A 13,314-nucleotide genomic window follows, 5' to 3' on the forward strand; every position below is an offset into this window, starting at 1 on the left:
GCCATTTTTGGGACAATTGATGAAAACTGAATAAGGGCTGTAGATTAAGCAGTAGGATTTTATCAATGTTAATTTATCAAATGTTAATTTTCCTGATTTTAATGATTCTGCTTTGGTTTTCTAAGAGGATATCTTTCTTCTTAGGAAATACACACTGAAATATGTAGGAGTCAAGAAGCATGATGTCTGCAACTTAGTTGCATTCTTCAGGAAAACTCCTGTGTGTGTGTGTGCACACGCGTGCACGTGCGTGTGCGTATGTAGGGAGAGAGATTGAACAAATGATAAAGCAAATGGGGCAAATACACAAATTCAAGAAGCTTAAAGAACTCCAAGTGAGATAAATTCAAAGAGATCCACACCAAGAAACATTATAATCAAACTGTAGGAAGCCAAAGAAAAAGAATCTTGAAAGCAGCAAGAGAGAACAAACTCATCACATAAAAAGGACCCCAATAAGAATATAAACTGATTTCTTATCAGAAACTATGGAGGCCAGAAGGCAGTAGGATGACATATTTGAAGTGTTGAAAGAAAAACCTGTCAATCAAGAATTCTGTATCTGGGGGCGCCTGGGTGGCGCTGTCAGTTAAGCATCTGGCTTTGGTTTCGGCTTAGGTTGTGATCTCAGGATTGGGCGATTGAGCCCCTCATTGGGCTCCGTGCTCAGCATGGAGTCTGCTTGAGATTCTCACTCCCTCTCCCTCTGCCCCTCCTGCTCATTCTCTCTCTCTCTAAAATAAATTAATTAATTAAAAAAAGACTGTATCTGGCAAAACTCCTCTTCAAGAATGAGGGAGAAATTAAGACATCCCCAGATAAGCAAAAGCTAAGGGAATTTGTTACTGGTAGACCTGCACTGTAAGAAATGCCCAAAGGAGGGGCATCTGGGTGGCTCAGCCGTTAGGCGTCTGCCTTCAGCTCAGATCATGATCCCAGAGTCCTGGGATCGAGCCCCGCATCGGCTCCCTGCTCGGTGGGAAGCCTGCTTCTCCCTCTCCCGCTCCCCCTCCTTGTGTTCCTGCTCTCGCTATCTCTCTCTCTGTCAAATAAATAAATAAATAAAATCTTTAAAAAAAAAAAAAAAGAAGCACAGACTGAGCCAAAGTTAGCAGAAAGTAGGAAATAAAGATTAGAATGGAGATAAGTGAAATAATGAATAGGATAGGGACGCCTGGGTGGCTCAGTTGGTTACCCATCTGCCTTCAGCTCAGGTCTTGATCCCTGGGTTCTGGCATGGAGCCCCGCATCGGGCTCCCTGCTCAGTAGAGAGCCTGTTTCTCCCTCTGCCTGTCGCTCCCCCTACTTGTGCTCTCTCTCTCTCTGACAAATAAATAAAATCTTTTTAAAAAAGTAATGAATAGAATAAAAAGAGAATATAGAAAACAAAACCAAAATTTGTTTTTTTAAAAAAAATTAGCAAATTGGGGCACCTTGGTGGCTCAGTCGGTTAAGCATCTGCCTTTGGCTCAGGTCATGATCCCAGGGTCCTGGGATGGAGCCCCACGTTGTGCTCCCTGCTCAGCAGGGAGGCTGCTTCTCCCTCTCCCTCTGCCCCTGCCTCTTGCTCAGGCTCTCTCTCTCACTCTCTCTCTCAGCTAAACAAATAAAATCTTAAAAAGAAAAATCAGCAAAATTGACAAATATTTAGCTAGAATGTCAGAGAAAAAAGAGAAGACTCAAATTGCTAAAATCAGAAATTAAAGAGGGGACATTACTACTGACTTTATATAAAAAGGATTATAAGAGAATACTATGAACATATACACCAACAAATTAACCAAAGGAAATGGACTAATTTTTAGAAACATAAAACCTACCAAGTCTGAAGCACATAGAAATAGAGAATCCAAATAGATCTATAACTAGTGACAAGGTTGAATCAGTAATCAAAAACCCTCCAAGAAAGAAAAGCCTTGGACTTAATGGTGTTGCTGGAGAATTCTACCAAACATTTAAAGAACTAATACCAATCCTTCTCAAACTCTTCCAAAAAATTGAAAGTGAAGGGAATTCTTTCTAACTCATGCTAACTCATTCATTGCCCTAATACTGAACCAGACAAAGACACTATTGGGAAAAAAACTACAGACCAATATCCCCTATGAATATTGATACAAAAACTCTCAACAAAAGATGAACAAACTGAATTCCACAGCATATGAAAAGGATATATACTGTGGCCACGTGGGATATATCCCTAGAATACAAAGATGGTCTTAAGAGAATAAAGGGGGAAAAAACTACCTTATCTTCTTAATTGATACAGAAAAATCTTGTGACACAATTTAACACCCTTTCATGATAAAACACGCAACAAACTAGGAATAGAGTGAAACTAACTCAGTATAAGAAAGCCACATATGAATGAAAAACCCACAGCTAACATTCTATTCAACGGTATAAGACAAAGTGTTGCCACTAAGATCAGGAATAAGACAAAGATGGCTGGTTTTTTTCCCAATTCTATTCAACATATTATTGGATGTTCTAGCCAGAGCAGCTAGGCAAGAAAAAGAAATAAAACGCATCCAAATTGGAAAGGAAAAAGTAAAATTATTTCTGTTCGAAGATATGATTTTATATGTAGAAAACCCTAGGATTCCACAGGAAAAATTATTAGAATAAATAAATTGAGCAATATAGTAATACAAAACCAACCCACAGAAATCAGTCACCTCTTTATACACTAACAATGAGCAACCTAAAAGAACTTAAGAAAACAATTCCGTTTATAATAGCATCAAAGAGGAATAAAATACTTATGAATTAACTTAATCAAGGAGGTAAAAGACTTGTACAATGAAAACTCTAAAACTTTGCTGAAAGAAATAAAGAAGACAAAGAAACGGAAAGAAATCTCATGTAAATTTGGTTGTTTGTTGTTGAATTTTAGTTCTCTCTATATTCTGGGTAACAATCCCCTATGAGATAAGTCATTTGCAAATATTTTATCCTGTGAGTTACCTTTGTATTCTGTTGATTGTGGCGTTGATGCACAAAAGTTTTAAATTTTGGTAAGTCCAATTTTTCTATTTTTTCTTTTATTACCCGTGCCTTTGGTATTACATAAGAAATTATTGTCAAATACAGTGTCATGAATCTTTTCAACTGTGTTTTCTTCTAAATTTTATATCTTACATTTAGGTCTTCGATCAAGTTTGAGTTAATTTTTGTATATGGTGTTAGGTAAGGGTCCAAATTCATTCTTCTGCCTGTAAATTTTATGATATATATATTTTACAATAAACAAGTTTTAAAAACTATAATACTCTTTCATGATTAAAAAAAAAAAAGCCTGTAAACTAAGAGTAGCAGGGAACTTCCTCAACCTGATAAAGGCCATATATGAAAAACCCAGAGGTAACATCATACTCAATGGTGAAAGATTGAACGTTTTTCCACTAAGATCAGGAACAAGACAAGGATGCCTGCTTTCACTACTTTTATTAACATGTTTTCATTTCTCTTGGGTAGATTCATCTTATCTGACCTTTCTCTGGAATCTGACTCCTCCCAACAACCCCTTTACTTTCTCTTTCCTCTTAGCTTCCACATTACTCCTCTTTTATAGTTTTCCTCTCGCTTCTATTTTTTTTTTTCACTCTTCTTTTGCTGGCTCATTTTCTTTTGACTCACTCCAAGATGAATTTTTTAGCCCTCTTTTATCTTCACTTTTTCCAATGGGACTGATTTTTATAAATTCATATGCAAAAGGGGCACCTGGGTGGCTCAGTCAGTTAAGCGTCTAACTCTTGATTTCAGCTCAGGTCATGAACTCAGGGTTGTGAGATCAAACCCTGGGTTGGGCTTGCTTCAGATTTTCACTGTCCCTCTCTAAATTAATTAATTAAAAAGAAATTAATTAATAAGAAATTCATATGCAAAAATAACACATAAATTAAAATAAAAAATAATACAATGAATATCCATATACCTATCAAGAACTAAACCACTAGGGCACCCGGGTGGCTCAGTCGTTAAGTGTCTGCCTTCGGCTTGGGTCATGATCCCAGAGTCCTGGGATCGAGCCCCGCATCGGGCTCCCTACTCGACAGGGAGCCTGCTTCTCCCTCTCCCACTCCCCTTGCTTGTGTTCCCTCTCTCGCTGTGTCTCTCTCTGTCAAATAAATAAAATGTTTAAAAAAAAAAAAGAACTAAACCACTAAATTCAAGAACTAAAACATTGCTTCCTCAGTTAAATATAGCCTTGGTGCCCCTTTCCAGTAGCCTCCCACCCCACTTTCTCTGAGAGAGAAGGCATATCTGGTAATTTGTCCCACTAACAGCCCCAATGAGTCAGACCTACTAGTGTCCTCACTTTTGCTAGTTCCCTCCCACATTGACCTAGAGGTTAGCCCCTTACTTACTTTGCCCATTACCTTTTGATCTCTTCTTCTACCTCCCCCTAATTCACTCTGCTACAGCTACATAGGTTGGAGGTGTCAAGAGGGCTCTCGCACTTGTTCCCTGTACCTAGAACACCTGCCCCAATATTTGCATACCAGCATGGCTAGCTCCCTCGCCCCTTGTTCAAGTTACTTTCTCAGCCAGGGCTTTCCCCTCAACTCTAACACTACAGACTTTTAGATTGCACTTTCTATTCCTCTTCCTTGCGTTATTATTTTTTTAAATAATAATTATCACCATCTCCTGTACTACTGTAAATAACTTGTTTACTGGCTCCTCCCCTCTCCTCTAGAATGTAAACTTCTCAGTATTAGGGGAGGGAAAAGAACGTTACCTCCACTTCTTGGCTGAGAAGTAAAAGATTAACAAGAGAAAAACAAATAGAAATGTATTAACACATATACCTCATACATACATAAGAGATACCCAAGGAAAAGACTTAGAATGCCAACTTAAATACTATCTTCAGGTAGACAAAAGAAAGGTGTGTGTTGGGGCTGGGTGGGTAGCTGAAGGACCAGCTATGGGAAGTGACCAGGGAAAGGAAAGTAAACAAGCTTAAGTTTTGCTATGCAGATTTAGGTTAGTGTCTCCTCCATTGATAAGAGTGTCTTGTGATTTAGTAATGCTCTTCTAGGCACAGAGAGGGAGACACCTTTACAAATGGAGATTTCCTTTCTTGGGGCGCCTGGGTGGCTCAGTTGGTTAAGCAACTGCCTTCGGCTCAGGTCATGATCCTGGAGTCCCTGGATCGAGTCCCGCATCGGGCTCCCTGCTCGGCAGGGAGTCTGCTTCTCCCTCTGACCCTCCCACCTCTCATGTGCTCTCTCTCTCTCTCATTCTCTCTCTCAAATAAATAAATAAAATCTTTAAAAAAAAAAATAAAAATTAAAATTAAAAAAAAGAAAAAAAAGAAAAAAGAAAAAAAAACAAATGATTTCCTTTATAAATGTACATTTATAAATGTACATTTCCCTTCCAAAAGGGTATTCTAGTTTGTTTTCAGAGCTTCTCTTGTGTCTACTTTCTCAAATTAACCTTCTGCCAAAGAGGTATGTTTCGGGGTGGCATGTTCTGCTATCCCTCTGCATTTAGGAAGAATTTGAGGAATGAATCAATCAATATTTTGCAAATAATGAAAAAGACTAATAAATTAGGCAACCTGTCCAAGATCACAGAGGCATCATTTAGCCAAGGTGGGATTCCAATCCAGGTCTCCAAGATACAGTATACTTTTTTTTTTTTAAAGATTTTATTTATTTATTTGACAGAGAGAGACACAGCGAGAGAGGGAACACAAGCAAGGGGAGTGGGAGAGGGAGGAGCAGGCTCCCCGCTGAGCAGAGAGCCCGATGCGGGGCTCGATCCCAGGACTCTGGAATCATGACCTGAGCCCAAGGCAGACGCTTAACGACTGAGCCACCCAGGCGCCCGATACAGTATACTTTTGTTTTTCTCTGGTGTGCTGCAATTTATGCCACAGATGGCATCCAGGATACAGAAGCAGCTGCGGCCTCCGACATTCCTGAAAGGGAATCACGAGAACTGGATTCCATTTATGATTCGACCTTAATACTGGCTAACAATTATTTAATTTCGTGGAGCTCAATTATGCTTAGCCGTAAAAACGGCTTTTGGATCAACCACCAATCTCTTAAAGGTCCTTTCATTCGAAAACTAAAAATTTTGATCCGAGAAGGGATAGGATTCATTGGTTTTTTTCAAGCGGCTTCGTTCCCTACGGGCTCGTAACCGTCTACTGGCCCAAGGATTCCCCTCCCCAGCCTTCGCAGCCTCTGTCTCCCTTTCCACGCTGCTACAGCAGCCGAGGGCCCGGTGGCACCGCAGGAAGCAGGCACGGAAAAAGCCAGAGCCCACCGGCTTCTCCGCCGGCTCCTGAACGCCGCAGGTCAGCACCCTAGGGTTAGCCTGGCGGCCGCCTCCTCCCCCTACACCTCGGCCAACGCAGGTGCTGTCATTCACTCCAGCCTCGGCCTCGCTCCACCCAGAGCGGATTCTGAGGGGAACCCGCAACAACTTCCTCCGCGTGCCTAGGGCCCCGGAAGTGACGTCTGTGCGTGCGTGCCGGGCGCTCGCGGCGCCGGGGGCGGGGCGTGAGAGAGGGAGGGCCGGCAAGAGGGCGGGTTGTGGACTGGCGGAGCGGGGACCCACTCGAGCGACCCGCGGAGAGCGGCCGTCCCGACGCCCGTGGAGCCACAGACCAGGTACGGAGCAGACGTACGCGGGCCGAGGCTGGCGCGGCTCTCGGTTGCGGGCGGCGGGGCGGCGGCGCCGTCCGGGCGGGGGCTGCTGGGTCATTCGCCTGTGCCGTCTACCCGGCCGGGGCCGTTGCGCCTCGGTGCTTCCAGCCGCGGTCTGTCCCAACCCCGGGCCCCGCGGCGCGGCCCTAACCGGCCCCAGGTAGTCGCCGGCCGGCTTAATCCTGTCGTGCTCTGCCTGCCCGTTTCGGGCGGTCGTCGCCAAGTTCTGCGCGGCCCGGCCCAACTCCGACGGACAGGCGCTTGTCATTTCCTGGCCCCCTCCTGCCACCCGTCCACCCCTCGCAGGATGGCTTCCCTCCGGCCGGCTTCCTCTTCACTGTCGAGCCCTCGGAGTCTGAGGGGACACCTGTGGTGGCGGCCGGTCGGCTCGTGCCCCGGGCCGCTCGGGGGTCCGTCGCGATTGACGGCTCAAACCCAGATCGCAGCCCCGCCTTGGCCGGGGCGCCGGGACTTCACGAACCTGCGTCGGTCTTGCGGAGGGAGGGAAAGGTCCCGGGGCAGGGAGGGTGCAGTCTTTCGTGGTGCGGGGACTGGAAGACTTGTCCTAACTTTCGCCAGGTGGTTGAGGGGGAAGTTGTGGGCCTCGGGTTAGGAGCAGAAGTCCCTGCTTGCGAACTGTCTTGGAGGGGAACAGAGGTGATGCCCATCACGGAAGTTTAGTCAGAGGGAGGGAGGCTCTCAGCCGCTTTAGAGAGTAGGTCACAGACATCTGGTGGTGCCTCAGCGCCCGTGACCGTGACCAAGCCCTGTGGTTGCGAAATATGTCAGTGGACTCGTTTTGCTCTTGAGATTAGACGTGAAAATTTGTCAGGACGAGTTTACAGCATCACTAGGGGAGTAGTTTTTTGGATGAGAAGAGTTTTGGCTGTTTTTGTTTGTTTTGTTTTGAAATTAAATAATGGTTGTACTTTTTTTTTTCCCTGTAAACCTGGAACTGCCTTTTTTGTTGTTGTTGTTCCCCTGAAGGCAAACGCTTAACCATCTGAGCCACCCAGGCGCCCTTGTAACTGCTTTTTAAAAAGCCTGTTAATTAAAATAGTTGTTTGTTTGTTTAAAAGATTTTATTTATTTATTTGACAGAGAGAGACAGCCAGAGAGAGAACACAAGCAGGGTAAGTGGGAGAGAGAGAGACAGGCTTCCCACCGAGCAGGGAGCCCGATGTGGGGCTCGATCCCAGGACCCTGGGACCATGACTTGAGCCGAAGGCAGACGCCTAACGACTGAGGCACCCAGGCGCCCCTAAAATAGTTGTAACAAGAAAGCTTGCCGGTCGGGTAAAACTGGATTATATTGTTAATCCATTTATTTTTTTTAATTTTTTTTTTTAGATTTTATTTATTTATTTGAGAGAGAGAATGAGAGAGAGAGAGAGCGCACATGAGAGGGGGGAGGGTCAGAGGGAGAAGCAGACTCCCCGCTGAGCAGGGAGCCCGATGTGGGACTCAATCCCAGGACTCCAGGATCATGACCCGAGCCGAAGGCAGTCGCCCAACCAACTGAGCCACCCAGGCGCCCTTGTTAATCCATTTAATGATAAATAACGTTAATTTTTTTTTTTAAGATTTTATTTATTTGACACAGAGAGAGACCGTGAGAGAGGGAACACAAGCAGGGGGAGTGGGAGAGAGAGAAGCAGGCTTCCCGCTGAGCAGAGAGCCCGATGTAGGACTCGATCCTAGGACCCTGGGATCATGACCTGAGCCGAAGGCAGACGCTTAACGACTGAGCCACCCAGGCGCCCCTAACGTAAACTTTTAAGAGATACTGGTTCTTATGCGGAAGATTAAGACGTGTTCAGGATTTGAAATGTCACTGACCTTTCAAGCAATCATGTTTCTTCTCTCTAGAAGTTATAGAGAGAGGGACAATGAGGGTACTTTTCAACACAACGTCGTAAATAGAGCTAAGATAGAGCCCTGAGGAGAGACACTGCAGGGTGTGGAAGGTGAAGAAGGATAATCAGGGAATGCTTTTTGGAAGTGTCTTGAAGAATGAGTAACTTTGAAACTAACAAGGTTGGGTGGGAATGTGGAGGTGGGCCGAGTAACTGGAGAATAGGCCAATTAACTCACTACTGGGAGGGGGTTTTTGCAAAGTAAAAAAGTGCTGGGCAGAGATGCAGGAGCTTTGGCTTTTACCTGGTGATGACAAAACCAAAGAAGGGTCTCTGCATGATTAAAATGGAATTTTATGAACTCATGCACTGGCTGCTATTTTGCTGAGGAAGACTGTGTGTGTGCTCATTAAATGTTTGAATTGAGTTGTACGCTCATTTACTAGTTGTTTCATTGTGTAAAAAGTGTCTAACCCTGCTAATTTGTAAGCTTCTATAAACGGGAATTCTGCTTTTATCTGTTTGCATACTCAGTCCAAGTTGGGCATTCACAAGTGTTCCATGAGTACTTGTTAACTTAATGAGAATTCATTGATTCATTGATTTCTGATGTTGGTTTTCAGTGGGAAGAAAAAAACTCTCAGTACTTATTTTAATATCTACTTATAGAAGAACTAAGATCTTGTTTCATTTACTTGTGTCAGTCTTTGGTTAGAGGCATAGAATTTCAGTCTTGACTATGAGTTTAATATGTTTTTATTGGTTGCATAGTAAACATCTGTAGCAGAAATGACTCATCCCTAAAACGTGGAAGATACCTGTGTAACACACTTGTCTATTCTGTGACTCAGAATAGAAATGCTGTTAAGTGGCTTCTTAACCCATAAATAAAGTTATCACACCAGAAACAAAAGTTTCACAATAGAAGTCAAAACATTTTGAAAGTCTTATTAAATGCTTATTTCTATCATAAAGCATTGTAGAGACATTATGTGTGTTTCATATGACTGGAATGCCTGGAAATAATTCAGAGTATTGTTGAATAAACACTTAGGAGAAACAACAGTGGACTTACCTTCATCCCACTTGATATTATATAACATATTTTGTTTGATATTTGGATAAAGCTCCTAAAATGCTTTAAGAAAAAGCGGTACCTTTATGGTGCTGCTTTCAAGTTGGAGTGTGAGATTCCTGTGTTTGATGAAGTTCCTGTCAGTGGGGTAGAAATTGTAATTTTTATTACAAAGTAGAACATTTTTTTCATGTTTCTGGTAGCATAGCTTACTTGTTTATGGTCACCAGGAGGGTGAAGAACTAATTATAATCCATTAATTAAATAAATATGTAGTTAAAAGTCCTAAGTTATGATCAGAGTATGAGTTCATGAATGGCTTAGATTGTACACGCTAAATTCTTAAGCTTTTTATTTTCCTCAAATGACATCAGGGAACTTGCTGAAATCCCTGAGGCAAGAATGTAGCCAAATCCTTAAAGCAGGAATGTAGCAAGAACCTTTGGGGCTCTAAATTCTGTGTTGTTTCACCTTAAGGTGTGGTTGGCAGCATCCTCTATGCTAGGCAGAGTCCAGCTCAGGAGGAGTTGTACAGAAATCAGTTTTGAAGATAGTCTCTTCAATTCCCATTCAGAATAAATAATTGTAATTGCATTTATGGTGATTTGGTCTGTATTTTAAAATTAAAAAAGACTTTTGGGTGATTTTTACATGGGATATATTTATAGTTTTCTGTGTGCTCCAAAGTTAATACATCATGAAAGTTTTATTTTTGTAGTTCCTGTTGTTAGAATTTCCTAATTTTAGACACAGTATTTGCAAAAGCACTTTCTTTTTTCTTTTGGAGCACAAAAAAGGTAATGCCTTTACAAGTTGAACTCATAAAATACTTATTAATGGAAGAAAGTATCTTACTGTGTTATAATGTTTAAGTGGAGCATGTCCTTTACTTATGTCACATCTTGTTCCAGAAAGGATTCATAATGGCTTACAAAGATACAGCATGTTATTGAGAACATACAGAAATAAAGGGGTGATGAATTTAGCACTGAGGGAGAAAAATTATGGTGAAAACACATCTGTAAGATCCTCATTAAGATGGAATGAGATCTGTACACAAAGTACTTAGACTGAAGTCTTAAATATTTGTTGGAAGGCCACAAATTTGACTGCTTTTTATTAGCCAGTTCAGAGAGAAATATAATCAGTTGCATAGTTCAGTGACCATGAGAAAAAAGACCAATTTCTCTTTTGGATTCTGAGACTCCTTGTATTGACAAACTCCTCAACTACATCGTTAAGTAAATAACAGCATGCATCTCAAAGGACTGTGTTGTATTTTACTTTGTTTTTTAGTTAAAAGTCTTCGTTGCCTCATTGTGTAGGTTGATGACAGAACATGGAAACGTAATTCAGTAAAAGCAGTTCTGGTGCTGGCAAAATAATGTGATCTAAGTACTTAGAATTCTATGCTAATTTAACTTAAGGATCTGTTTTATTTATTTATTTATTTATTTTTAAATGTTTTATTTATTTATTCATGAGAGTCAGAGAGAGAGAGAGAGAGGCAGAGGCAGAGGGAGAAGCAGGCTCCCCACCTAGCAGGGAGCCCGATGCGGGACTCGATCCAGGACCCTGGGATCATGACCTGAGCCGAAGGCAGACGCTCAACCATCTGAGCCACCCAGGCGCCCCAATAAGGATCTGTTTTAGATTATCTAGATAAGTAGATGGGGATTGTACATTCTTCAGGTTACCTTCCATAAATATTTTCTCAGTGGAGCTTTTTGTTACAGTTATCAGCAGTGGGGTGAATTTGTGCTTCCTGACAAGTTCCTCGAGTACATCTATTTTTTATGTTGTTGTTTTATATTGTTTAATCACAGAGCCATATTTTTGGCAGGCATGCTTATTTTCATGGGGATTATGAGAATGGAGGAGTCTGACGAGGACAAATACTTAAATGTAAATCACCTTACCTCCATATAGAGATGGTCTTAGGGAATAACAACAAGAGACCTTTCATTCATTTCCAGAAGTAGGTTCAGGCTGTTAGCTGCAGCACAGAGAACGTTGGCTTGAAAAGTCCAGGCATATAATTTATTTTTTCAAGACGGGAACAGATCCATTCATCTTAGATGGAGTGTCTAGAAAATTAATATATTTGTATTTTGCTTAAGCTAAAAAGCTGCCTGTTTAAGTAATAATAGTTCAGATTTATCAAGTGCTAGCATGGGCCAGGCACTGTGTGAGTAATAAGTCCTTCACATGTGTGATCTCAATGTTGTCCTTTCCCTTCACCCTTCTTAAAGATATAAAGAAACGTGGTTCAACAAAAGTTGTTTCAGGGGGTGCCTGGGTGGCTCAGTCATTAATAGCGTCTGCCTTCCGCTCAGGTCATGATCCCAGGGTCCTGGGATCGAGCCCCGCATTGGGCTCCCTGCTCCGCGGGAAGCCTGCTTCTCCCTCTCCCACTCCCCCTGCTTGTGTTCCCTCTCTCGCTGTCTCTCTCTGTCAAATAAATAAATACAATCTTTAAAAAAAAAAAAAAAGTTGTTTCAGGTCATACAAGAGGTGATGGAGATTTGAACTCTGGTAGTCTGACCGAATCAGTGGTCTGCACCTAACCATGACTTTATAATACCTGCAGCAGACTAGACTGTGAGCTCACAAGGTGAGACCAGACATATACGCTTAACAGAGGTAGGCACACTGGCAAGTGTTGGAACCCACCATTACAAAAGGGAAAGGGCCTGAACAGTTTGGGATCTTCCTATCCAGATAATGGTCAGGGAGCTACAACTTTAAGGCATTTGGCCATAGTCTGTAAAGCTGGGGTGGGGGGAAAGTCTTCTAAGCATTCATCAGGATCGGCAAAGTGGGGATATTATTTCATGTGTTTGCATTTAAAATGCATATATTTTTTCTATTTGCTCTGAATTTGTCTTGAGATCAGGAAAGCCACAATAATATTTATAAAGCTAGTGCACTATTCTAGAAAAAGAGGTTGATATTCGTATTTTAGAGTAAACTTTAGTTGGTGGTCTCACTGCTGTTTTTTTTGTTTTGTTTTTTTTAAGATTTTATTTATTTATTTGACAGAGAGAGAGAAAGTGCGCAAGCAGGGGGAGCAGCCAAGGGAGAGGGAGAAGCAGATTCCCCACTGAGCAGGACCCTGGGATCATGACCTGAGCCGAAGGCAGACACTTAACTGACTGAGCCACCCAGGTGCCCCAACACTGCTGTGATTTGGGATGAATTTAGGTTATACTTTTGTTGTAATGCCATTGCGAGGTGTATGTGTTCTTAAATCTCATTCTGTTTCGTTAGGAATTGTATTGCACTAAAGTTGTACAGATAAGTAAACCATTATTTATTGTGCATTTTCATATGCAGCTATTTCAGGTAATTCCAATTTTTTTTGAAGTATTATAATATAGTTCCTATAGTATATTGTAAATTGTGACCTAGTCTATGAAACTGCAGAATAGAGAACATCCTTATTCATCTTTAATCAGTAAACAATAGGTGGAACTGTTGTTGCCTAAATGTAGTTATGTAACTTAGTGGTTCCTTAATTGCATTTCCATAGAGCTTTTGACATTGTTTTTTTAAGCATGTTCCTGCAAAATGACTTGGGCTAGTGACCACAGTTTTGAATAGGATATTACAAGAAGAATGCAAATAAAAAATGTGAAAACAAAAAACAGAACTGTAGGCTGATGAAATAAAATGGCTAAAATCCATTGTAATTAGTGTCTCAGGAAGTAAT

At 41.9% G+C, this 13,314-nt stretch overlaps 1 protein-coding gene across 6 annotated transcripts in view; it reads left to right on the forward strand.

Moving 5' to 3' along the window:
- Positions 1–6,527: 6,527 nt before the first annotated feature.
- Positions 6,528–13,314, forward strand: part of RABGEF1 (RAB guanine nucleotide exchange factor 1) — a 59,805-nt gene continuing 53,018 nt past the window's right edge. For 5 of the 6 annotated variants that reach the window (XM_021700632.2, XM_021700636.2, XM_021700634.2 and 2 more), the window contains exon 1: positions 6,528–6,635. The gene's annotated coding sequence lies outside the window, so the exon portion shown is untranslated. Of the gene's footprint in view, positions 6,636–12,754; positions 12,771–13,314 lie in introns of those variants that run through there. The other variant, XM_021700633.1, reaches the window with a different exon arrangement.

The sequence above is a fragment of the Neomonachus schauinslandi genome, chromosome 5, assembly GCF_002201575.2.
Source record: "Neomonachus schauinslandi chromosome 5, ASM220157v2, whole genome shotgun sequence".
Classification (NCBI taxonomy): domain Eukaryota; kingdom Metazoa; phylum Chordata; class Mammalia; order Carnivora; family Phocidae; genus Neomonachus; species Neomonachus schauinslandi.